Here is a 26,266-nt window from a genome sequence, read left to right on the forward strand (position 1 = left end):
GCGCGATTTGTACATCTTTCTTTGGGTGCTGCGCCCGCCTTTTGCCCTTATAATATCTCTTACCTATTTTTTCCTTCTTCTTGTTTTCTCTTTCTTTGTGGTTTCCCTGTTAGCCATATCTTCTTCTTCCCAGGAGTCTGTGTTTCTTTCCCTGTATGCTTCCTCTTTTACACCACTGCTATTTTTCCATTCACACTAATGTGGCTTTTCCCAATTCAAGATGGTGTCTTCGGAACTTCCTGCATGTCACTTCCTGTTTGTCAGTATATAAGTACAGTTGGTCTTCCGTTCTTTGCATTGCAAACACTTCTGTTCTGGTGGTGCTCATTACTCCTGTATCCTGTGATTTTTGGACTTCTCCTGTTTTTTCCTGTCTGCAGTTTTTGCTGTTTCCAGTTCATATTACGCTTCTCTTTTTTCCTTACCTCTTTTTCAGGAGTTCCTTGCTTCTGAGGTTTTTTCCCAGGATTGTTTTGTTTCCTCTGGGACTCCTTCTGGAGGTTACGGTCTGCTTGGTGTTACTCTATCAGCAGCACCGTGGCTACTGGAAAGGGTCGCCCTTACCTTGGTCAGTCCAGAACCAGCAAGAGACCAGGTGGTGCCTCAAGATTGACAGATAACCACGGCAAGGAGCATTCAGATCCCAGACTTTCAGGGACAAAATAGAAGTGCCACACGACAGTGGGACAGACGTGGGCCCCTTACTCACATCAGGGTGCACTGGGGTTAATCCATATATGAGGACACAAAACCCTCTGCCTAGACTATACATCTTTTACTAAGAATTACACATGCATTGATTATTTTTTCACACACCATACTCACATGGGCCATTTCCGCAAAGTCAGAAGATTTGTCTGGATAATCTCAGACTGCTTCCTGCACTGTGAGCAATTTCAAGGATGGCACTGGGCATCAAAGAGGTGTTGGACATTGGACATATATTATTTTAGAATCAAGACCTGTCCCCCAGTATACAAGAAGCTACAACTTCATATTTTAAGGATAACTTAGGCACAGTCAACCCATGACATGGGACACATGCAAAATGGTCCTTAGTGGACAAGCCATCTCCCTGGTCACAGACGCCTAGAAAAAGAAAAGGGAACAGGCAGACAACATGGAGGCAGATAGTCTTGGGCTGAAATCAGAGTTTCAATCATTCAGAGACCATCAAGTGGGGCACAAGACACATGTGAAATAGTAGGTGTCCTGGGATCTAGTGGAAAGCAATGCTAGGATTTCCTTCCTGGCCTCTCAGCAGAGGCCTTATGAGGTGAGGAACAAAGCAGGAAAATTCCTAGCTTTTATGGGACGGAGACAGTGTGAAAGAAGTGGAAGGCAGAAACTTAATATTTCCCTTGAGCCCACAATTTGGTCAAATAGACTGACTGCTGCAAACTCTGCTGACTAATATCACAATTGGCACACATCCTCATGAAAAAAAGGCCAGCCGAGATACAAGAACTCTTAAAAGAAGCCGTCTGAGATCTTGACGCTGATAACAGAGAAGTCAAAATGGAGGAGCAATCAGAGAATTGTAATCAGGAAGGTAGAAATATATAAAAGCATGGTCAGTATTCTATCCCCACACATGAGCCACATGTTCCTGGAGGACATGGAAAGGGGACTATTCCCATACAACCAGCACCTGGCTATCACTATGAATATATTGAAGGAGGATCAACAACCATATGAATGCACCTCTTTTTTTTTTTATCTGCCTTTATTGTTTTGCATATTTCCAAATACAACCGATTGCACCTACTAGTTCCACAAAATAGCAATGTAATGGTGTGTTTCATTTAGGTTTCAATAGTAATCAACACTCAGAAGTCAATGCACCCATCAACATCATGAGTACATGTAACTATCAATTGAGTATGAAACAACACAGAGAAAACAGCCATCTGGAGTGAAACATGCAATATGCTGTGTTGACAACCGGATGTCCGGCCATGAGAAGGTAGGAGGGGGATTCCCTTCAGGCCCAAAATCAATCTGCCGCCGCACACCCATGGTCACCTTCCTTGGCCCATGGGAAGACAAGAAATTTTGACCAGCCGTCATAGCCTCTATGACCATTAGTACTACCCAACTAGCCCCCACAATAGTGAGGAGGGAGGATCATTCATTTTCACATCCAATTTCAAAAAGTAAGTGTCCCATATAGTGACGGACGAGCCCCGAGAGTCTCATCTAGCTAGTATAAGAAGTGTGTTTGCCTTGGCTGTCACCCATGTGTTCAGGTCTCTAAGCCAGGTCTTCATGTTGGAGGGGGTGGGGGAACCTGGGATTTCCAGGCCACTGCCATGTCAGGCTTAAACAGAGCTAGTGGCAAATCAATCAAACAAAGGACGCACTTTGCATAGCAGACAAATATCGGGAGACAATTTAAGTGGGTGGTCCGTCTGGTCGAACAGCACATCCAGGACCACAGACCACATCTGCAATAATTCGGGGGCTGGTCCAGACCATATGGTACAAGTCAGCATTAGGCAATCCAAGGAAGCCTGGTGAAACATGCAATGCATGCGAGCCAGGGCAAGATAGGCCTAATGGACATAATTGAATTGTGTGAATTTTAGCTTGAAGTTTGCCACTTGTTTGATGTGTGTTAAAGTGCCCTAGATTATGCATCGGACAACTCAGAGTCCATCCAGCTCTCCCACTGATGTTTCAGAAACGTATGTCTCACAGTTGCTGTGCTAATAATGCTGAGTACAGGACTGAGATGCCCTCCCTCCTCATCTTTGCATCAGAATGCATTATATTATATTTGATATGGTTGGACTGGACTGTCCAAGCCCTCAAATCTGCTGTAGACCCGCCACCACAGGACTGTAGTACAAGAAGAGGCCTTGTCCCACCCCATAGTGCTCCTTTGTTATCCTGAAAGTTATATGTTCCTCCACAGTGTACCAATAACCCATGGTGCATGCTACTGGCTCGATCTATGATCAACATGCTTGTGCAGCAAACTGCTTTGTCACTGGTATGTCCCAGAAAATATAACCTGGGGCATAGGGGAAGGTGTGTACTCAAACCCAAAAATATCAGTATAAAAATCAACATCTTGCCTATTGCCACACATTCCATAGGGAAGAGTAGTAGACTAATCAAGAACAGATTCTCCTCGGTATGGTAAATGTTTATATCAAGATCTTTGAATGTAAAAAAGTTCCAATATAGCTGGGGACAATGCAAATAACCGCGGTTATCAAGAGGGAGGTATTGAAGGGTGGGAATAAAATGGATTTGGAATAACTGATAATGAGACCAGACATGTCCCCGAATTCAGTCTGTGCCTGCAGCAACCTTAGCAGCACCACATGTGGATCTCAAATGTAAATGAGAATATCATCTAATTTAGGGACACTATATGTCAGCTATTGTGAAGAGGGAGTCCCCAATCAGGGTCATAAGTATGAAACATGCAAGCCAGGCAAAAATACGCAGAGATAGGGGGCACCTCTGTCTCATTCACCTGCATAGGGGAAATTGACCCAAGGATGGTGTATAACAACTTAATCCAGCTGGTTATCTCTGAGCCCAGACCCATCCAAGGTGTCAAAAAGCCTTTTCTATGTTGAGGGATACTGCAGATTTGTACTTAGTGTTTCTCACTGGAATAAACTTGTTTTTATGTGAATGAACCTGTTTACCATTTAGTGGGAGAAGGCAGCCAACAGTATGCCCAGTATCTTCTCATCCAAATTCGATAGCAATAGCGTGTGGTAGGAACCCATATTCATGAGATCCCAGGGTTTGGCAGTACCACTATCAAGGCCTCATGGAGACATTGCAGGAGTTCACCAGACCTGTTGGCTGCCTGGTACACAACCAGAAATGTATGTGTGGTTTGTGCACTATATGTCAAAGATTCCAGTAGAAGGCCAGCCAGCTCCGGTGTCTTATTGCGTGCCATTTGAATCATGGCTGCCTGCATTTCCTCAAGCCTTATGGATTCTTTCAGTTTCTGAAAGTGATGAGGGTCCACATAGGGTAAGGGGGTCAAAGAGACTCAGTCGCTGAATTGAAGATGTTCAGTCTACTGTGGTGCTGCATACAAAAGTACAATAATAATTCACAAAGACCTCATTTAATCCCAATTGGTTATTCTGTACTATGTGTTCCCACAGCCCCTTTTATGGTATTGATATTCGCTGACATTAATAAGCAGGCGAAAACCCTGCCAAGCTTTTCTCCCTCTGCATGTTGCTGGGTCCTATGGGTCCTGTAATCCACCAAACCAAGCCTATGAATCTGTTCTATGTGTTCCCTATGCAGGACTCTATTTCAAGATATGGATTCCAGAGAGCCATTTGCCTCATTCTCACCTACTGGTATTTGTTGTTTTACAAAGAGGATACTCTTACTCAGGGTTGCTTGAGTGGTCCATGTGATTTAAATGCAATGACCATGTGGAATCACCTTGAAGTCTTCCATTTCATAGACATGTCTGAAGCAGTAGTGACTCAATAAGCAAGCACTACATGGTCACGGGCACCTTCACCCTGCCTCAAGTGAACACCAGCCTAACAGGGCAGTATTCTGAAATAGTACAGCTCAAGTACTTGACATCCAGTCAGTTGGCTAGAATGCCTTATTACAGAAAATTATTATAGCCTTCTGTGTAGCCAGTGGAACAGGGAGTAGAAGAAGTACTCCCTAGTGGTGGGATGCATCAGACACCATGGCCCATATTTATACTTTTTGACGCTAAACTGCGCTAACGCAGTTTAGCGTCAAAAAGTTTTGCGCCGGCTAACGCCATTCTGAAGCGCCATGCGGGCGCCGTATTTATTGAATGGCGTTAGCCGGCGCAAGCAGACCGGCGCTGCCTGGTGTGCGCGAGAAAAACCACGTACACCAGGCAGCGCCGGCGTAGGGGGAAAATGGCGCATGGGCGTCTTAAAATGGGGCAAGTCAGGTTACGTCGAAAAAATCGTCGTAACCCGACTTGCGCCATTTATTTTCGACGCCCATCCCCCATCAACATGACTCCTATCATTGTAAAGATAGGAGTCATGCCCCCTTGCCCAATGGCCATGCCCAGGGGACTTCTGTCCCCTGGGCATGGTCATTGGGCATAGTGGCATGTAGGGGGGCACAAATCAGGCCCCCCTATGCCAAAAAAAATTATTAAAAAAAATAAAAAAATACTTACCTGAATGTCCCTGGGGTGGGTCCCTCCAGCCTTGGGTGTCCTCCTGGGGTGGGCAAGGGTGGCAGGGGGGGTCCCTGGGGGCAGGGGAGGGCACTCTGGGCTCATTTTGAGCCCACTTGTCCCTTAACGCCATGCCTGACCCAGGCGTTAAAAAGCGGCGCAAATGCGCCGTTTTTAGCCACGCCCACTCCCGGGCGTCTCTTTTGCCCGGGAGTATAAATACCACGTAAAGGCCTGGGAGTCATTTTTTAGACGGGAACGCCTCCCTTGCATATCATTAACGCAAGGAAGGGGTTCACGCTAAAAAATGACGCACATTCCGGGAACTTTGGCGCTATTCGCCTCTAACGCCATAGTATAAATATGGCGTTAGTTGGCGTTAGTTTAGCGTCGAATTTGCGTCGAAAAAAACGACGCAAATTCGGCGCAAACGGAGTATAAATACGGCCCCATGCGTCAAACAACTGTCCAGCAGACATTTAATGGCAAAAGTCTAAGTTGTGTGCGTTGATGCCCTCTGTACCCGGCAAGGGTTGTGAGAGCAAAGGAACTGTCTAATCAATTATCGTGTATACAATTGAAGTCACCACCCAAACGACTGAGGCCTATGGGCCCCACATCAGCATGGCTGAGAGTTTTAATTGATTTATTTATTTGCAGAGCTTTATCTAGGACACACGGGACCTTTCAGGGTATCAGAGCGCTGTACAAGTAGCAGTCATGTCAGACAAAGGAGAAAATGCATATCACAATATTAAATAAAGATACAGTATATAAAATCTGTTTTGAAGATCCATGATCCAGAGGAGTCCACATGAAGATCTGGCTGAATGACTATAGATGACTAGAGAAGGAATATATTAATCAGAATCATTTTTACTTCCTTTTTGAAGAGGGTATGGGAGGAGTTTGTCCTAGTTTCTGGTGGTAACGTGCTCATGTTCTAGGAGCTAGACCAGAGAAGGAGCAGGTGTATGTCTTTTTTTTGTTTCTAACTTTCATGGCTTCAACAGTAGGGAGTTAGAACTTCTTTAGGAACCAGTACCTCTGAACAGATTAAGGCCCTCATTTCGACCTCAGCGGTCTTTTTTAAAGACCACCGAGGTACCGCCGTGCTGAAGACCGCCAGTGCAGGCGGTTTCTGCACAGTGTATTATGACTGCTGGCAGCCGTTTTTCAGACGGAGAGCCGCCAGCAGCCATACTGGCGGTCAGCGGGGAAGTGGAGGCTGCTCCACCTCCACCACCCCGTCATCAGAACACCGCCCACCGAACCACGTCCCATGATTCAGTGTGGCGGTGTTCTGGTGACGGGGAGCTGGGGGCGGAGCAGCCCGCATGGATCCCGTCCCCTCCCGGAAAATCAACGGACAAGGTAAGTTGATCGTCCATTAGGGGGGAGGGGTGGGGGCTGTTGTGTGTTGTGTGTGTGCATGGGGGTGTGTGTGTGAGTATGTACAATCTTCTGGATGCTGTGATGAGCGTGGCAGCAGAATTCAATATGGCTATTAGAGAAGCCAGCTTTACTTTGGGTAAACCGGCAAGAGTAGCAATCCCATAATCAAAACAGGAGGTAACCAGGGATTAGAGTGCTAACTGCAGGTGTGCCTGGGGCAGGAAAAGTGTGATTCACCTTCATAAGCTTATATGATAGTTGGCTCCCCTAGTAGTGGCACTGATATGATTTTACAGGTGTTTGTCCAAAGTTATAGGTAGTGATCTCATGGAATCTATCATGTGAGAGTAACAGCTGAGAACAGTGAGTGCTTGAGCCATTCTCCTATCGGGGCAGAGTGATTGTGCGGAGTGATCAGGAGGAATTCAGTTTAGACGATGTTGAGGAAAAGGTGATTTTGTGTCAGCCATTGTTGGGTTTTCTGTGTGTGCAGTTGAGCAGTTTGATGTCATCAAGGTAGAAGATTTGCAAATACAGTTGTGTCTCATCAGCGTACATGTGGTAGTTAATCTTAGAGAGATTCAAAAGGTCGGTAAGAGGTTCCAAGAGCAAGTTGAATAAGGTGGGTGAACGTGTGGATCCTTGGGGAACACTAATCATCACTGGTGTGAGAAGGGACCAGATAGCCCCATCCTCTTTTCAAGAAGGTCTGTCAAACTATCATGTTTGACCATATTGTAAGCAGAGGAGAGATCAAGTAAAATACGCAGACAGGGTTCATTCTAGTCAAACATTCTCAGGGCGTCAGAATCAATTTGTGGTAGAGCAGTTCCAGTGCTATGACACATTTTGAAATCGGATTGATGACGATCAAGGAGTTGAACATTTTCAATGTGGTTGCATAGTTCTATGTGTAGGTATTCTCTCAAAGCTTTGCTACAGCCGGGATGTTGGTGATAGGGCGGAAGTTGTTGAACTCTGGGTCCACATTTGTTTTGATTTCTTAGAATAGTGGTGACCTGTCATATCTTTAAGCAATCAGGCAAAATTCCCTGAAAAAGAGAGCACTGACAATCTTGGTCCAGATAGGGAGCATGGAAGGGTCAAGCTGTTTAATGAGCTTGGCATGTGGGGGATCATTAAAGTGGTTGGATGGTTTTATAGATGTAGTATTTTGAGTAAAGCAGCTTCATCAGGTATTTTGAAGGCACTCCAAGTAGCCTTGTTTTTAGTAATATATTCAGAAGGACGGGATCTAGATTGGTGCTCCTCACCACTTGACAAGGATATAGCATCCATTGAGTGTTGGCTAGTTTTGCAAGTTACTTGTTTTTTTGATGATTTCGAATAGCCTTTTGGGTCTGTTTTTAGCATTATCTAATTGCTTCCTGAAGTATTCTGCTTTGATACTTTGGATTGCTTGTTGTATGCATTTCTTATTGACCTCAGGTGCTTGAGGTGTGCAATAGAAAGAGAGCTTCTTCATGATCTCTTGGCAAGCCTTAATTTGCATCTTTCCTCATTAAGGCTGCTGTTGAACCAGCGATTTGAGTGTTGGATCTGTATTCTTTTCAACTGCTTCTGTGCAACCGTATCAAGTAAGTCTGACATGGATAATGTGTAATGTTCAGTAAGATCATTCACATTCGGCATGTTTGTGGGAGGTTGTAGGACAATGTTGTTACTACAGGATATATCAAATAGATTAATATTTTTCAAGTCTCTGGACTATTTTTTAGGTTTGCACAGTTGGCCCTAGTAGTCACTTTCTTCAGGATGAGGAAAAAGATAAGGTAATGGTCTGACCAGTCACAGTGGGTTAGGGGTTCAAGTTGAATAGTGTTGATTGTCAAGTTCCAGGGCGAAGCCTCTATTGTGTGTTGGGCCAGTGCAAGACTGGGTAAGGTTGAGGTCTGTGAGAAAGCCCTTGAAGGTGTTCAGTAAGGGACCATTAGAGTCATTCCAAGGTATGTTGGAGTTCCCGCAGAAGATATGTTTGTTGTGCTGATCAGAGTAGCGGAGATGCTCTTCACTCATTGTTCAATGAAAGGTAGGTTGTTTCCTAAGTTGTGGTTAATCGTGTGGAGTTTGTATACTATCTTGTCACTTCTCCATATTTCTATATGTATTTATGAAAGGTCATTGTCATAGTTTGTTAAAATTTCAGGGTGAGCATGGCACAGTAAATGCATGCTAAGCTCCCTCAGCTCTTCCATATCTGTCCAGTCTGATGATGGCATAGTTGGGTGGGACAAGAATGTTCAAGATAGGTGATAATGTATTTTTCATCCAGGTTTCAGCTAGTATTAGGAGGTTGAGGTCTTGTTTGAGAATCAGATAATCTATGTCAGAGGCATGTTTTACCACCGATCTGCAACAAAAAAACAAAGATATGAGAAGGGATTTGGTTTATGAAATTTCAGGGTGTGCTATGGGTACTTGTCATAGATTGCGTTCATTAACCCCTTCGCTGACAGGCCTTTTCCACCCTCAGGTGCCAAGCCTTTTTTTTTGGCTATTTGGGGCAGTTTATGCTTGGGACCTCATAACTTTTTGTCCACATAAGCTACCCACGCCAAATTTGCGTCCTTTTTTTCCAACATCCTAGGGATTCTAGAGGTACCCATACTTTGTGGGTTCCCGAGAAGGAGGCCAAGAAATTAGCCAAAATACAGTGAAAATTTAGTTTTTTTCAAAAAAATGGGAAAAAGGGGCTGCAGAAGAAGGCTTGTGGTTTTTTCCCTGAATATACCATCAACAAAAAATCACCAGCTTCCCAGTTTTCAGGAACAGGCAGACTTGAATCAGAAAACCCAATTTTTCAACACAATTTTGGCATTTTACTGGGACATACCCCATTTTTTTGATTTTTGGTGCTTTCAGCCTCCTTCCAGTCAGTCACAGAAATGGGCATGAAACCAATGCTGGATCCCAGAAACCGAAACATTTCTGAAAAGTAGACACAATTCTGAATTCGGCAAGGGGTAATTTGTGTAGATCCTACAAGGGTTTCCTACAGAAAATAACAACTGAAAAATAAAAAAATTGAAATTGAGGTGAAAAAATCTGCAATTTCTCTCGTTTTAATCTAACTTTTTCCTGCAATGTCAGATTTTTTAAAGCAATATACCGTTACGTCTGCTGGACTCTTCTGGTTGCGGGGATATATAGGGATTGTATGTTCATCAAGAACTCTAGGTACCCAGAGCCAATAAATGACCTGCACCCTGCATTGGGTTTTCATTCTATACCGGGTATACAGCAATTCATTTGCTGAAATATAAAGAGTAAAAAATAGCTATCAAGAAAACCTTTGTATTTCCAAAATGGGCACAAGATGAGGTGTTGAGAAGCAGTGGTTATTTGCACATATCTGAATTCTGGGGTGCCCATACTAGCATGTGAATTACTGGGCATTTCACAAATAGACGTCTTTTTTACACACTCTTTTATATTTGGAAGGAAAAAATGTAGAGAAAGACAAGGGTAAATTACACTTGTTTTGTTATTCTATGTTCCCCGAAGTCTCCCGATGAAAATGATACCTCACTTGTGTGTGTAGGCCTAGCGCCCGCGACAGGAAATGCCCCAAAACACAACGTGGACACATCACATTTTTTGACAGAAAACAGAGGTGTTTTTTGCAAAGTGCCTACCTGTAGATTTTGGCCTCTAGCTCAGCCAGCACCTAGGGAAACCTACCAAACCTGTGCATGTTTAAAAACTATAGACCTAGGGGAATCCAATATGGGGTGACTTGTGGGGCTCTGACCAGGTTCTGTTACCCAGAATCCTTTGCAAACCTCAGAATTTGGCTAAAAAAAAAAAACACAATTTTGTGACAGGAAGCTCAGATTCCAGAAAGGAGCCACAAATTTCCTTCCACGCAGCGTTCCCCCAAGTCTCCCGATAAAAATGGTACCTCACTTGTGTGGGTAGGCCTAGCGCCCACTAAAGGAAATGGCCCAAAACACAACGTGGACACATCCCATTTTTTTACAGAAAACAGAGGTGTTTTTTGCAAAGTGCCTACCTGTAGATTTTGGCCCCTAGCTCAGCCGGCACCTAGGGAAACCTACCAAACCTGTGCATTTTTTTAAAATTAGAGACCATGGGGAATCCAAGATGGGGTGACTTGTGGGGCTCTGACCAGGTTCTGTTACCCAGAATACTTTGCAAACCTCAAAATTTGGCTAAAAAAACACATTTTCCTCAAATTTCGGTGACAGAAAGTTCTGGAATCGGAGAGGAGCCACAAATTTCCTTCCACCCAGCATTCCCCCAAGTCTCGCGATAAAAATGGTACCTCACTTGTGTGGGTAGGCCTAGCGCCCACAAAAGGAAATGGCCCAAAACACAACGTGGACACATCACATTTTTTCACAGAAAACAGAGGTGGTTTTTTTTTTACAAAGTGCCTACCTGTGGATTTTGGCCTCTAGCTCAGCCAGCCCCAGGGGGGGCAGAAATGGCCTAAAATAAATTTGCCTTCCCCCCCCCCCCCGGGGAGCGACCCTTGCCTACGGGGTCGCTCCTCTTGCGTGGCGGCTCCAAAAAAAAGATCCCTGGTGCGTAGTGTTTCTGCCTAAAATCGGCCGATCTGCCCCCAAAGTAGGCAGAAATGGCCTAAATACAATTTGCCCTCCAGGGGAGCGACCCTTGCCTAAGGGGTCGCTCCCCATCTCTAAAAAAAAAAAAAAAAAAGAAATTGCCCTGGCGCCTAGAGGTTCCATGGTGCCTAGTGGTTTCTGCCCCCTTGGGGCAGATTGACCTAAAATCGGCCGATCTGCCCCCAAAGCGGGCAGAAATGGCTTAAATACAATTTGCCCCTCCAGGGAAGCGACCCTTGCCTAAGGGGACGCTCCCCATCTGTAAAACAACAACAAAAAATCCCCGGTGCGTAGTGGTTTCTGCCCCCCTTGGGGGCAGATCGGCCTAATTAAAATAGGATGATCTGCCCCCCTGTTGGGCAGAAATGGCCTAAAATAAATTTGCCCCCCAGGGGAACAACCCTTGCCTAAGGGGTCGCTCCCCTTACGTGAAATTCACGGAAAAAAATAAAACTCCCTGGTGTCTAGTGGTTTCTGTCCTCCTTGGGGGCAGATTGGCCTCATAAAAATAGGCCAATCTGCCCCCAAGGGGGGCAGAAATGGCCTAAATATAATTTGCCCCCTATGGGAGCGACCCTTGCCTAAGGGGTCGCTCCCCACCTCTAAAACAAAAAACTAAACAAAAACAAAACAAAACAAAAAAATGTATCCCTGGTGCCTAGAGGTTTCTGCCCCCCCTGGGGGGCAGATCGGCCTAATAATAGGCAGATCTGCCCCCGTGGGGGCAGAAAAGGCTTTCAAAAAGAATGCCCCCCCTAGGAGTGACCCTTGCCCAAGGGGTCGCTCCCTCATGCCAGTTTCCTTTTTGCAATAAAATCCCTGGTGTCTAGTGGGCGTTTTGACAGCCGGATTGCTTTCAATCCGGCTGCCAAAACGCAGAGAGAGACTTCAAAGGGAAGGAAATAACTCTCGGCCTCACCCATGTGATTGGAAGAGAAATGCAAAGCATTTCTCTTCCGATTGCGCTGGAAGCTGAGCTTTCAGTGCAATGGGAGGAGGCCCTGTGACGTCACGGGAAGGGGTGAGGGGGGTCGGGGTGGAAGGGGAAGGGATTCCCCTTTCAGCCCTGGCCTGGTGGGGGGGGGGCGGCCCTCGGGGGGAGCGCTAGCGCTTCACCCGAGGGCTGGTCCCAGGACGTAATGGTTACGTCCATAACGCCACACGGGCGCAGCCATGGACATACCCATTACGTCCGTGGCGACGAATGGGTTAAAGGTTCTATAATTGAGACTAGGGGCAGATGTACGAATCGCAAAATCGACTTGTTTGTGACTAGAAAAATGCTTTTTTGGATGTACAAAGCCCAAACTGCGGTTCAGTAACTTGTTACCGAATCGCAGTTTGGGTTTTGCGATTCGGTATTAGGAAGGGGCGTGTCAAGGGCATCCCTTCCTAATACCGAATCTAAATGGTATGTGGGATTATTTTATGACCGCAAATGCGGTCGCACAACAATCGCAGTTAGCACCAATTTGAAATTGGTGCTAACCCAGTTGCAAAAGGGAAGGGGTCCCCGTGGGATCAAAAACTGAATCTTCGTACATGTGTGGCCCTAGGTTCTCCAAAAGGGTTCCATGGAATAGTCTTGATAGTGACTGGGAGTAGATAACAAGTCATCATTAGTGGTGGTATAAGGCAGCAGACGAGAGTGAATGTCTGCATCAGATGGATGGCATGTAACTCTCTGGGGTATGGAGCGAGCTTTCAGATGGGGCTGTAGTTCCCACTTCAAGTTTGGAGAATTTTCTATGTAAGAAGTCAAATTTAAAGAATAGTTTTGCCATCCATGTTGGAAAGTGTTATGTTGTTTTGGTGTGAGGTGTTCTATTAGCCTCAGGGGTCAGATTGAGTTTTAAGATCTTCTCTCTAGCTCCGAAGTGATACAAGGTTCCAGAGACTGGTTTTGACTAACTGAAGGCCTTCACTAATATCATCCAGGTTGTTCTCCAAGGGAGGGAGGTGATCAGTGACTATGGGAGTGATGTGTGGCCCAGGGAAAGAGGACAAAAGAGACTCCACCAGCGCAGAGGGAGTGGTAAGAAGACCAGCGGAGGAGGTGAAGAGTGAGATAGAGGGCAAGATAGGAGGATGAAGGTTGGAAGAGGGACTGTTAGTGTTAGTGATAGTAAGAGGGCTAGGAAGACCATCAGCACCGGAGGGCACATGCTATCGAGTAGACTCTAAAGCCAAGTTGCAGTCTGTCGTGATTGAGTGGGACGTCCCTAGGGAAGCAGAGGAGGTATGCAAGGGTGTGCCATTGATTGAATGAAGCAACAAAGTATTCATGAACATCTCTGGACTACGGCTGTTGCCTGTTCTCTCATTATGGGTATTATTACTTCTATGCAATAAGGATTTAGGCAGGTCAGATAATAAGGCTAAAGTGAAAGGGCTTGTCGTTTTGAATTGGAACTGTCGGCGATGCTTCCATTAAAGGAAGAGTGTGCTCTTGGGGCAGCTTGGTGAAGTGGAAAAGGTGGGTCTGGAAGAAGTCTATGTTTCCATCAAGAAACAGGAGGGGAGATGTAGACTTTTGGAGTACATGAGGGGAATCGCTTGATAACTTGTTTTTGATCCTTATGAACATTCCATCCAAAAGTCCCAAATTAGGGTCAGATGATTAAATGAGAATGTTTCTGTTGTTGTAAAGTGATATGGTACCTTTGGCCGTAAGGATCTGTGAGGGTGTTGGTGATTCGTAGGCCATGTGGTGTTTTTCTAGAGGTGTTAATCTTGAGCATTGGGGTGATGGCTCTCCTCCACTGTGCTCTTTTGTTGGTAAAGAAAATTAAATCAGTGACCACAGATCCTTTATTGGCACAAATCAGAAATGAGCATTTCAAGATTCCTTTTTAATAGTTTATGTTTGAAGTTTTTGGCTGTGTATTTAGACAGGTTAGCAAAGTATTTTATTCCTGAGCGCATTGTGGCCTAAATGTGGTATCAGGCTTTCACTAGGTCATAAGTTAATTAACTCCATGAAGCAGACAAGCACAGTAGTTTAGGGTTACTAGTAACCTCCAGAGAAGCACATCGGGCAATGAAAAGTAACCATTACAAATGAAATATTCACATCTGAAGGAGTGCAGTCAGAAGCAGTATAGAGGCAGAGGATCCGGGGCAATGAACTCAATACCATTAATTCTTTCGATGAGGTAGGAACAAGGTAGTTTAGGGAGAAACACCTTGTGAGAGGTAGATCATTAAATAATCCCAAGTTAATTTATCCAAAGTATTCCTTAAATACACTCCAAATGAATAACAGATGTACACTCCAATGTAGTTTAGAAATTAAATCTGGGCAGAAGAGCTAGGCAATCAATTATAGCAGTAGGAGGCATTAGGAGGGAATAGAACTCAAACGGTATATGCACTGAGGGTCAGAGAAGAGAAAATAGGGTAACAATTTCAAGCAAAAGTGAGGCCACTGCATCATTACCAACTAACATAAAAACTAGTAAACGTCCAGAAACTATTACAATGGGGATGGGGCAAGCATTCAGCTAACAAAGACTGCTGAAAACTAAAAGAACTGAACAAAGCAAAAACATACACAATTATTGTGGGGAATCACCAAAACCATTCAAATATGGCCGCTCCTGTAAGGCTCATTTATATATCTTGATTTTGAGCTGGAAGTCCTTTGCTCTAAGTGTGCGGAAGAAAGCAAGTCCTATGGCCATTTCCACTACAGGAATTGAAGATCCCAGGCGTCCTTTTTATTTTTCAATAAATCTATGTAGGATAAGTTATATGTCACTTTTAACCGAGATTGAACCTATATCTTAGAAAGAGGCCGCTAGGTAGTAGTGCGGAGAGATGGATCCCAAAATGGGAGTACAGCCCCAAAGTTTCAATATCTTCTTTTCAGTGTTTTCTCCCTAGTGATGCCCAAATGGCAGAATACAAAACAGCAATTCAGTGGGACAATCAATAGCTTGTCTGAATGATTTGTGTCTGTGGTGTAAATAGCCACCAACACTAGTGAATCCCCATCTAAGGTATCTTCAAAGCTTCAATCACCATATACCTCCACATACACAACAGTTAGATGTTGGGCAAAAGGGACACCTGGGATTACCCACACCAGAATTCCCAGCGCAAATGAAGAATACGTTGTCCTATATATCTACCTCATACACCTTCTAGAGCTCTGGTGCTGTAAAGTGTGCTGTTTGTAGGTACTTAATATGTGCCTGTGCTGGAGGTATGCACAAATTGTATTGCATTTGATGGGTGTATGCACATCGCCTAAATTCCTGGATAATATTGTGCACTAAGCAGTCTCTGCGCTCCTGCATGCATCATGTAGTGCCATGATACCACCCAACCCTGGTTCAACCAAAGCCTGCTACTCGGCCACCACAACAGCAGATCTATAGCAAATTATATAGAGAAACAACATCAGCAAACCCAGCTCCCATTTCCAGGCGAAGAATAGATAATCATTGCCATAACATAGATCAAACCAAAGAACGATACCATGAACTGTTTGGTGAATCATTTCCAGATCAGATGTTGTGAGCTCGGCCCAGAAAGTCCATTGCTCTGACATGCAGGGCCCCTCCTGTGTCCACACATGAGTAGGAGCTCTGAAAGTGCCCTCCTGTTATGGCTAAGTGTGTGGGACCTGTCCTATAACTATGAAGTAAAATAATAGCAACATATGTTGCCTTGGGTTTCCAAGTGGGGCTTCTCAAGTACTCCAGGTGCGCCAAACAAAGAGGGTCTCGCCTGTCGCCTGTACCCCCTGAGACGACGGCAGCACAATACAACCCTCAATGGGAAACAAACTAGGTTCACCCTCATTTCCATGGTGCACTCAGGTGATCGTCGCTTGCCGGGGAGGGAGTTAAAACACAATCATGGGATACTTAGACAGTATGGAGAAAATGCCGGAGTGGATGTTAGTGTTGCCCCTGGATGCCATCATGACATTCACACTGGAGTGGTCTTACATGTTTGGAGTACAGGAAAGAGTGAGGCTGGACTGGCTCCATAGGTGGTGGATTATACCAACACCCAAGCGACTAGGGTAAAAGTAAACAAAACTTGGACTGACCCACTTCAACAACAGAGGGGAACTAGATTGGTATGTTCATGCTACCCAATGATTTTCATGTTGGCTTTGAAATGCCTAGCCTGCTGGATTCAAGAAGACTCACTGGTGCGGAGTCTGCAATGGAAAGGAGGGTTGGGCTGTAAGGATCTCATTGTTTGTCAATGACAACCTATATGCAGTGTAATCAGATGAAACCATCCCTAGAGTGTCACACATCTTCCTGATCTTCTGGCAAATTTACAGGTTATAAAGTAAACTATGGGAAATCCCTTTTGTACCTGTTAATAGGCTGGCCCTGGATATTTGGCTATAAAGACTACATACAGGTCTCTAAAGAGGGTTCAAGGTACCTGGGGACATGTATTATTAGATATACCAAGACCTTTCTAGCCAGGAACCTGCATGCCCTCCAATACATTTTTATGAATGATGTAAATCACTGGATAGCACTTCTATTGCCACTATCAGGCTGCACAGCAATTTTAAAATAATAAACCTGCCCAAAGTCTTCTATGTCCTTTAATGTATACCATATAAAATACTCTTAGAGTTATTTAGGAAGCTGGAAATAGAAATTTGACTATCTATGGAATACAAGCTGGTAAGTAATTCTCTCACTAAACTTATGAAAGGAGTCAATAATAGGGAGAACAGAGCACACTGATGTTAAGCAATAGTACTGTGCATCAGAGTTAATAGTTAACAAGTGCATGTTTGCATTAAAGGAGGAGCAATCCTTGAGAGTCAACCGAAGAGTCATTGGAAGGGGAGGATACCTTGCTTGTAGGCCTGCCAAGACATACAAAAATTGCGGCTCAAGCTTGGAGAGATGCAAGCAGACACCTTGGCCCGCATTATGACTTTGGCGGTCTTTTCACAAGACCGACAAAGGTGCAGGAGTCAGAAGACAGCCAGTGTTGGAGGTCCGAAGACTGCCATATTAAGAATCAAGTCGGAGTTCCGCCAGTTTACTCCAGTTGGAAATCCAACACCATCTGGCTGGCTGATGGCGAAAGAGAGGTGTTTCTACCGCCAGCACCGTTACACTAACAGCACGCCGCCCGCTGTATTCCGATACATAATATGGTGCGGGTAGATTCCTGAACGGCGGTGCGGTAGAAATCGCTGAGACCAATCCCCACCCAGATGACCACCTCGCCAAGACAGGTAGGTGGACCATCCGAAAAGGGAGGTGAAGTTTTGTGCATGTGTGTGGTGTGTGCATGTATGTGTAGCAGTATGGGTGAGCGTGAGTGCGTGTGTGTGTGCATGGAGGTGGTGTGTGTCCGAATGGAAGCGGAGGGGATGGGGGTGTCAGGGTGCAAGTGCGTGTGTGGGTGTATGCAGAGCGGTAGGGAGTATCTGTCTGAGTGCATGTGTGTGTGAATGGGGTGCCTGAGTGTGTATATGTGTGCAAATGGGGGTGTCTAAATGTATGCGTGCGGTTAGGAGTGTGTGTCTGCATGTATGCGGTGGGGGTATCGGAGTGAGTAGGTGTGTGTATTGGGATGCATGTGAGTTGGGGTACATGTGTGCAACTCTGCGAGTAAGTGGGGGTGTCTGTGTGCAGATAAAGGGTGTGTGTGCAAGTGTGCGGATGAAGGGGGTTTGTGCCACTGTGCGGATGGGGGTGTGTGTGCAAGTGTGTGGATGAGGGTGTGTATGTGCAAGTGTGCGGGTGAAGGGGGTGTGTGCAAGTGTGCACATGAGGGTGGATGTGTGCATGTATGCGTATGTGTAGGGGGATGGTGTGAATATATGCGAGCATGGAGGGGTAGGGATGTACATGAATGGGGAGAGGGTAGGGGTGTTCATAAATGCGGAGGGGGTGCATGTGTGTGAGTGCGAGTATGGGTGTGTGTGTCAGTGTGAGAGTGGGTGGGGGTTTTTGTATGGATATGTGCAGTTGGGTGGGGTGTTTCCAAATGTGTGGACAGGTGGTGTACTGCCAGGGTTTTTGGCGGTGGGGCGACCGCCTTGAAAAGCCTGGCAGTTCTCTGCCTCCTAATATGGCTGGCAGCCTTAGGCCTGCCGCCGGCCCAGAGGAGCTGACCAGCGACTGTGGTGGTCTGGCCGGACTGGCAGCGTTGTGGTGGTTTGGCTTCAACCAAACCGTACAACTCGTAATGCGGCGATCTTTACCGCCAGGTAGGCTGCAGTTAGACTGCCACTGCACGTTTGGCAGTCTCCTGACTACCAAACTCTTAATGAGGGATCAGATTGGGATAAGGAAGTTTGGTAACTTGTGGAAGGAAAGGTATCCAATCCACTGAAGCTCCATCTGGGAGGAATATCAGATAGTTGAGACACTTGTTTACAGATACTCACATGTGAGACATACTGTGCTTTTCCACATAACAGTTTAGGGAAATGCCTCCATTTTCATAATCACCCCCCTTTCTTTGGACTGTCATTAGTTTTTTCACTCTGTGCACCTGAACTCTGCTAGCCAGGCCCCAGCACATGTACTCTGACCACTAAAGTGCGTAGAAATTGGTTCAAAGTGTATCCAGGGCTGATAAGTTAAATGTCACTAGTGGACTGCAGCACCCATTGTTCCACCCATTAAAATGACAGTACAAACATGACTACAGGCCTACCACAGTAGCCTGGAACTGGCTGCTTTAAAATTGCAATTCAAACTTTCAAAATGAACCCTGTTGACAGGTCATAACCTTCTTTTTAAATATTAAAGTCACAAATATGTATGCCTTGTAAGCTCAAAGGTATGGTGCATAATACTTAAAGCTAGGACATGTAGACCTTTAATGCTACACATCCTTACAGTGAAAAGGCTTCAAAAGCTATTTTCTCTGTAGCAAGGCTGTCTGTTCCATAGAGAAGCAAACCAGGAGGTCATCCAAACTAATTGCACTGCATGTCAGGGGAGAGGGAGGCCTTTCAAACACAAAGACAATTTAACAGTCTAGGCCTAATAGCCAAGAGAAATGTGGCTTAGCGATTGGGAGTTGCCACTCCTCCAGAACAGGATGGGTGATGTAAGGAAGACATGGTTTAGTACATGCTTGCAGAGAAACAAATCTATGAAAGTAGAGGTTGCCTGAATAAATAGGAAAAGATTTGGCAACTGTAACAAAACTATAGAGGAAGAGCACTGATTGAGAAAATCCTGGTATGTCGCAAAATCTTCATTCCCAAACATGAAATTGTAAAATGAATACAGCTGTGATTGGGTCAACGTAAAAGAGCTCCATTTATTGTGAAATTGCATACTTTTCTAGTGATATTGTGAAGCCCAGCTCTAGTTAAGGTGACATTGAATGTTGTCTTTGTTTTAAATTAATAAAATATTTTCTTAAAAAAAGAAATGTTATGATAGGCATATTACCAAACGTAGGTGCTAGAGGCCCCTCTTACACCAAAAAATTCAAAAAAGTTCTTAACAGATTGCTCTACCTCACACATATGGAGAAGCATGGCTGGTACACTTACATGTTTCAAAACTTCACTTCACAGAGCTCTTTTGGTGGAACCCAGGTCGCAGATTACAGGGCAAAGACACTAGACATCACTGTTTCAGGGCTATTGCCAGAAGTCCAGCTTAAAATGTGTCCTATCATTTAATAAATTTCTGATGGTTCGCCCAAAATCTGCCAAAATTCCAGGTGCTCTTCTTGGAGACTGAAAACACAGATACAGCAAGGAGACAGATTTCTCTATCCTTGCTCTTTAGAGTCACATTACAGGTTTAGTCCCAATGGCCTCCTGAGTGGTTCTTCAAAGGCTATGTTTCTAGTCCAAAGAAGGTGTACATGTGAAAGACAGAAGGCCAGTTTCCCTTCGAGTCATACATCTACAGAATGGATAAAAAGGAAAACAGTCAAGGCATCAGCCCTTTCCAGACCCTCAATTTTGGACTTGGCCCTTTCTACATGGTCACTTCCCAAACTTTTTGCCTTCTCCTCCTACTTTTTCTGACTCTTTTTGGATGAAGTTATGACTCTGGTCACTTTATCACTGCTAAGGTGCATGTGCTCTCCCTTGTAAACTTTGTATGATTGGCTTATACCTAATTGGCATATTTAATTTACCTGTAAGTTCCTTGTACAGGGGTATACCTATACCCAGGGGCTGTAAATTAAATGCTACTAGTGGGCCTCCAGCACAGCTTGCACCACTCACAGAAGTAGCCTTTCAAACCTGTCTCAGACCTGCTAGTGTAGGGCCTGTGTGCACAGTTTACTGCCACAGGAACCAGGCATCTAAATTTACTTGCAGGCCCAGAACTCCTTTTACTACATGCAAGTCACCCCTAAGGTAGGCCCTATCTAGCCTTATGGGCAGGGTGCTATGTAGGTAGAAGGCAGGGCTTGGGTCTGGTAGCGTGGCCTGTCCTGGTAGTGACAAACAGCCTATTTTGTTTTCTCACTGCTGTGAGTGCTGCCTTCTCATTGGATTGCATTAGAAATGCCCTGCCTTATGTCTAGGGGGTAATGTCTGATTTATGAGGGGTAGTGTAGGCATGTTTGGTATGGTTGTAATGGTAGTGACAAATGATGCTTACAGATGTATGTGGACTTTTTATTACCATTATAGAAATGCCACTTCTAGAAAGTGGGCATTTCTCTGTGCTTATGACTCTGGTGTTTTGCAGTTTGACTCCAATCCACGTCTGGGCAGAGTGACAGCTGGGCTGTGTGCATACTTTTCAGGCAGCCAGTATACAAAAAGCGATTTAACGCTGGATGCGCAGGTGTTTGTTTCGTCAGATTATTCGGCAGATTTCTTTTCGTTAACTGTAACTACAGATTCCTATTTACAGTTGTGACAATTGATGCCAGAAGTCTGTCATTTTGTTCTGAACTGGCCTTGAGAAACCCCCCGCCTACCCGCCTAAGGGGCGAAACATGTGTTGGCTGTTCCTCCATCGAATATGGCTACTTGACTTTCTTTCAATCCTGGCACTAGTTGATTGGACTGCTATTTTGCTGATTTCTGGAATTTAACTCCAGTTCTAAGACTGTCATAAAACAACTGGACCATGTACTTATGGAACTGATTTCTCTCTGTCTTATGCAATAAACAATTACTTCAGCATTGTGCTTACTATCCAGTAATTTTTGAAGTGGGAACTCTCCTACAACTAATCTGGCAGTATACAGGGAGGGTGGAGGTGTCACAGAGGTGCATATACATATTGAATAGTCTTACTGGGCTTAGAGAGGAGGAGGCTAGGTACACTTAGTATAAGAACAGGGAATTTTTCCCCATGAAAACACACAAGAAACATACTTGGAACTGGAAACAGAATGCTGCTGGAGGGACTCACCAGGAACCGCCTTGGACTGTTGCTGCTGTGCTGACCTGTGACCTGCTGGGTCACGTGGAGGAACTGCCACTGTCTGCATTCCCTCTTTGTGCTGGCCTGTTGCTGGGCCCTGCCTCTCTGTGCTCTATACATGTGTCCCCAGGGGCTGGGTGCTGTGGCTCCTACCCCCGGCCACTGTCAGCTTGAAGCGCATGAGAAGAGCTTCATTTTACTTATACAGCGCCTTGACAGTGCTTTGGCTTATCACGGATAGCGCCTTCAAAGCGCTTCTCTTTTCGGCTTATAGCGCCTGGGGAGCACTTCCTCGTGTTGTCGTTGGAGAATCACTACCACAACCCAGGCATCTTGGAATTGCCAAGCTTGACTGAAACACACGGTGTTGCATGCACCTGGGGCATAGGAAAGTGCATGATGGAGCGGAAACGCTTCTTACGGTGCCCCTGGGGTAACCAGCACTGAAGTCAGTGCTCCCGGGGCACCAGTCGGTGCCCAATTTTGCCGCTTCACTGCTGCGGTCTGGAAGCCTCAGAGAACCAGGGATGCACCCCCTGAGGGAGGAGAAGGTGAGACCAGACAATGCTAAGACCCGGCGGGGCCCCGCCACAAACCCTGGGAGGAGCGCGACTGGTGGAGAAACTGCTCGCCCCTGCAGCCGCCTAGAGGACGTGGATGGCTGTGGGTAGCAGGTGTTGCTGAGCGTGGGGAGGAGGCGGGCCAGGCCCCTGGTGGGTCTTGTGAAGGGGGGTAGCGCACCTCTGTGGAAGGAGACACGTGGGCTCCCCAATGCATGGGGAAGAGTGCGCCCCAAAATCACACCTGATCTTCGTGTTCTTTGGCATCTAGCAGGCCGGGGTGGTGACCCATCGACAGAGGTCCCTAGCCTGCTCCAACTTTCCCGTGCCCCATTGCATTGCTCATGAGCTCCTGAGTGGCCATCAATGGTGCTAAAATTCTACAGCCTCTTTGTTGTATTGGTGAGAATGCATTCCCCATGATGTCCTTGCATTTCCTTGCAATACGTGCTATGGTGGTAACATGTTCATTGTGACATAGGTATTTATGCTGATGTGTTTCTTATGACTTGCACCATATGTTTCCTAATGTTCCTGTTTTTTTTTTTGGTAAATCTATTTTATTGGTTTTAATGAATCAATATAAAGACATGCCAAAACATAGGCAATGACAAGAAAAAACATACATCAGTCAATACAGTTGACCAGTGCTGCCAAGATTAGATTGCTGTGGTGAGAGAGCATAGTAACGTCAGTCAATTATCGCATAAGTGTAGGAGTATGTGATTAGGGAGTAGTGAGTGTGTGAATCAGGAGCATAATAAAAGCTATGTGACCTCGTACTCATTGGGAGGCACCATCCTGAGGGGCCCCCTGTGTAACTTACTATTCTTGGGGAGCGTGTGCAAAAGTGTCTCGAGGATCTAAATCTCACAGATTGGGCGTCTTGCTAGCAGCGGCAAGGACTCGTGTGCGCCTGACCAGCCGACTCACTATAATATATAGCGGATATTTAGTAATTGCACATATGTGCTCAGGGAGCGCGCATGTCATTTTTGGCTTCCAATTTTACAACAAATATGTCCCACGTTGCACAGCTCCCTCCGGCCAAGCCTTTAGATTGCAATTGGCGAAACGTCTGCGCCTCTGCTTGAAACTACTGCAACAAGTCTTGAAGCCATTTAGCATGGATTGGGGCATGTGGCGCTTTCCAATGTGTGGTTATCAGGCAAGCTCAATAAATCTGTGAGTTTGCTTGTTGCCTTTAGTACGTTGGTGCAGTCCTAATAGACAGGACTCCAGGCTAAGCGTTAGGGCGCGATTGGTTATATCGGACATCCATTCAATTATTTTTTTGCCAAGATGAGCCCAGTGGCGCGAAGTCCCATACCATGTGATAAAAATTTACAACTGGAGCTGTATATCGGGGGCATGTAGGATCTGTCATGGGGAATATGCGCTTAATTCTCGCGGGGAGAGATAGGATTGATGTATATTATTGAATTGGGTGTAACGAAGCCCAGGGTTGCGTGAAACATGTTTAACTGTAGAAAGCGCTGCAGCCCAAGCCTTCTATGACAAGGGGTTGGTGAGTATGTCCTCCCATCGAGCACGAGCTGGATCTGAGCTCGGGCAAGCTGCAGATAACAGAGCACTGTATAGCTGGGATATCACATGTTTGGTTTCAGTTAGGGAGAGCATCAGTGTGAGTAGCTGGGAGGATCGTGGTCCCTGTCCCCCATGTTCCATGTATTCTGTATGAGGTGTATGATTGCACAGTATGTCAAAAAAGCGCCTGTGTGTAAGTCTGAATTGTCATTCAGCTCATCAAACATCAGTATCGTGTTTGCAGAGAAGAAATCTCCCAACCTCTCCAGTTTGGCCACCCTCCACGGAACCATACCGTGATGTTCGAGCACAGCGCAGGCTGTAGGTAAGTGGGATATTATTGTCAGCAGTGAAAAAGGTATGTAGGGCTGATCACCGTGCATGTATGTCCGCCAGCACATTTTAGCAGCATTGGGATGTTACAGTTAATGTGGGGCCATTTCTTATCAGTTAACCAAGTATATATCAGTATCTGCACCAGGGAATTGTGTATAACACTTTGTTCCGCTGTGTGGCAGTCTTGTAACCAATGGAGCGGCCATTGTAACTGCGCGGCTGCAAAATAAAGTTAAAATATTGGGCATACTCAGGCCACCACCATCCTGTGGGCACTGCCTCGCGGCTATAGCCACACGTCATCCATCCTTCCCCCATAGGAGATCAGTTAATAAGCTCTGTAATGTTTTAAAAAATGAGCGAGGGAGTACTATGAACAGTGCTGTAAAATAGTATAATAATCTAGGGAGGATCAGCATTTTGGCTATGCAACTCTGCCCATAGGCAACAACATTAATGAGCCACATATAGAGCGGGTGGCACGATCAATGTTGCCCTCGTTAAGGTCTTTAATAGAGTGATACACTTGTACCCCTAAGTATCTAAAGGTGGTGTTACACCCGGTAGGTTATAGTCCGGCAGAGCAGGTTGTCTATCTATTGAGATAGGTGATAATGGGAATATGCACAATTTAGTCCAGTTTACCCTTAGCCCGGAAATTGTGGCAAAAGGAGTCCAACAAGGACATAACTGCCGGGACTAAGGCAGCGTGATCCTGCTAATATATAAAGGCATTGTCTGCGTATAAAGAGACAACGTGGAAGGTTTGTAGTTCCAGTATTCCCCATTGACGTGCACCCTGCTGCAACCGTGCTGCCAGGGGTTCTATCGCTATTGCGAACAGTAAGGGAGAGAGCGGGTACCCATGTCTAGTGCCCTGATGTACAGTTAATCTGTCTGATATAATTTTCCCAGTCTTGACTCGAGCCATCGGGTTGGAGTATAGAGTAGTGATCCAGGATATATACCCTGAGCCGAAGCCCATCCTGTGCAAGATTGTGGTGAGGAAGTTCCAGTTTAGGGTATTGAAAGCTTTTTCGATATTTAGTGATATGGCCACACTGTGGTAGTTTGTCTTTGCGGAGCCATGGATAGGAGGAAGCAGTCTTCTGATATTCAGGAAGGTGTTCCATCCAGGAATGAAGCCAGATTGGTCCTCATGTGTGAGATGAGGAATTAAGGGGACAAGTCTGTTAGCCAGTATATTCCCCAGAAGTTTGCAATCTATGCTAAGTAGGGAGAGAGGGCGATAAGAGCGCACATCCAGAGGATCACGGCGAGCCCTTGGCAAAACTGCTATAATGGCCTAGGTAGATGGCCCACTGCGTGTGCCTCCTTGAACACATCAAGCAGGGGCTGTAAAAGGTGGTTTGCATTTGCCGCATTATATTCAACAGGCAGGCCGTCTGTTCCCGGGGCTTTGTTTCGGGCGATTTGCGCTAAGGAGGTCCGGAGTTCCTCCATGCTAATGGGTTAGTCAAGGGCCTGTGCCTGCCCTGGTTGTAAACGTTTTAGGGGTAGCGCATCTATAAAGGCAGACAATTGCCCCTTTGTGGGTGATGCGGTAATGATTGGTAGTAAGTATAAAATGCTGTGTTTACGGCCCCTTGTGTATTAACCATTGTGCTTGACTCTAGCCTGATTGCCCCAATTGGGGAGCGCTGTGGTGTGTCCCACAGCAGCCATGCCAGTAGGTGGCCCAATCTGTCTCTCTGCGTACTGTCTTGTAATATAGTGTCTGTAATCATGTGCGCCCAATCGAGTATCTGCTTCCCTGAACGCAGTATGAATATCACAACGACCCACAGGGTCATCTTTCCCGCTGGCTACTTCCACCTCTTTGCCATTCAGTTGAACTTCCAGTGCAGACACCTCATGGAGCAATACTTGTCTGATGCCCAAGGAGGCATCCATGCAGTGTCCTTACACCACTACCCTATGTGGATCCTTTTCAATGGCACAATGAGGCATTGAGTTATTTTTCTGTGCAAGCGCCAAGTAGGTATTCTCGAAATCGGCCAGCCCCAGCAGAAAGTCACCCTTAAGCTGCAGTGATCAGACAAGGTGCTAGACAGATAAGCAGAGCACTGTACTCTTTAAATCATAGGTGCTGGTGCCAGCAATAAATCTATTCTAGTGTGGAGGTCTTGGACCGGAGAGTAGAAGGGGTATTTACGTCTCATTGGGTATCCCTATCTCCATAAGTCAGATAATCCACTTTATGACCTCTAGGCTGTGAACTCTTGAGTGATATATCTACTGAGCACGTTCGGTAGCAGGGGG

At 45.6% G+C, this 26,266-nt stretch overlaps 1 protein-coding gene across 2 annotated transcripts in view; it reads right to left on the bottom strand.

Moving 5' to 3' along the window:
• Window positions 1-26,266, bottom strand: part of BICC1 (BicC family RNA binding protein 1) — an 821,381-nt gene that overhangs the window by 16,078 nt on the left and 779,037 nt on the right. The gene's annotated exons all lie outside the window — the stretch shown is intronic.

The sequence above is a fragment of the Pleurodeles waltl genome, chromosome 6, assembly GCF_031143425.1.
Source record: "Pleurodeles waltl isolate 20211129_DDA chromosome 6, aPleWal1.hap1.20221129, whole genome shotgun sequence".
NCBI lineage: Eukaryota > Metazoa > Chordata > Amphibia > Caudata > Salamandridae > Pleurodeles > Pleurodeles waltl.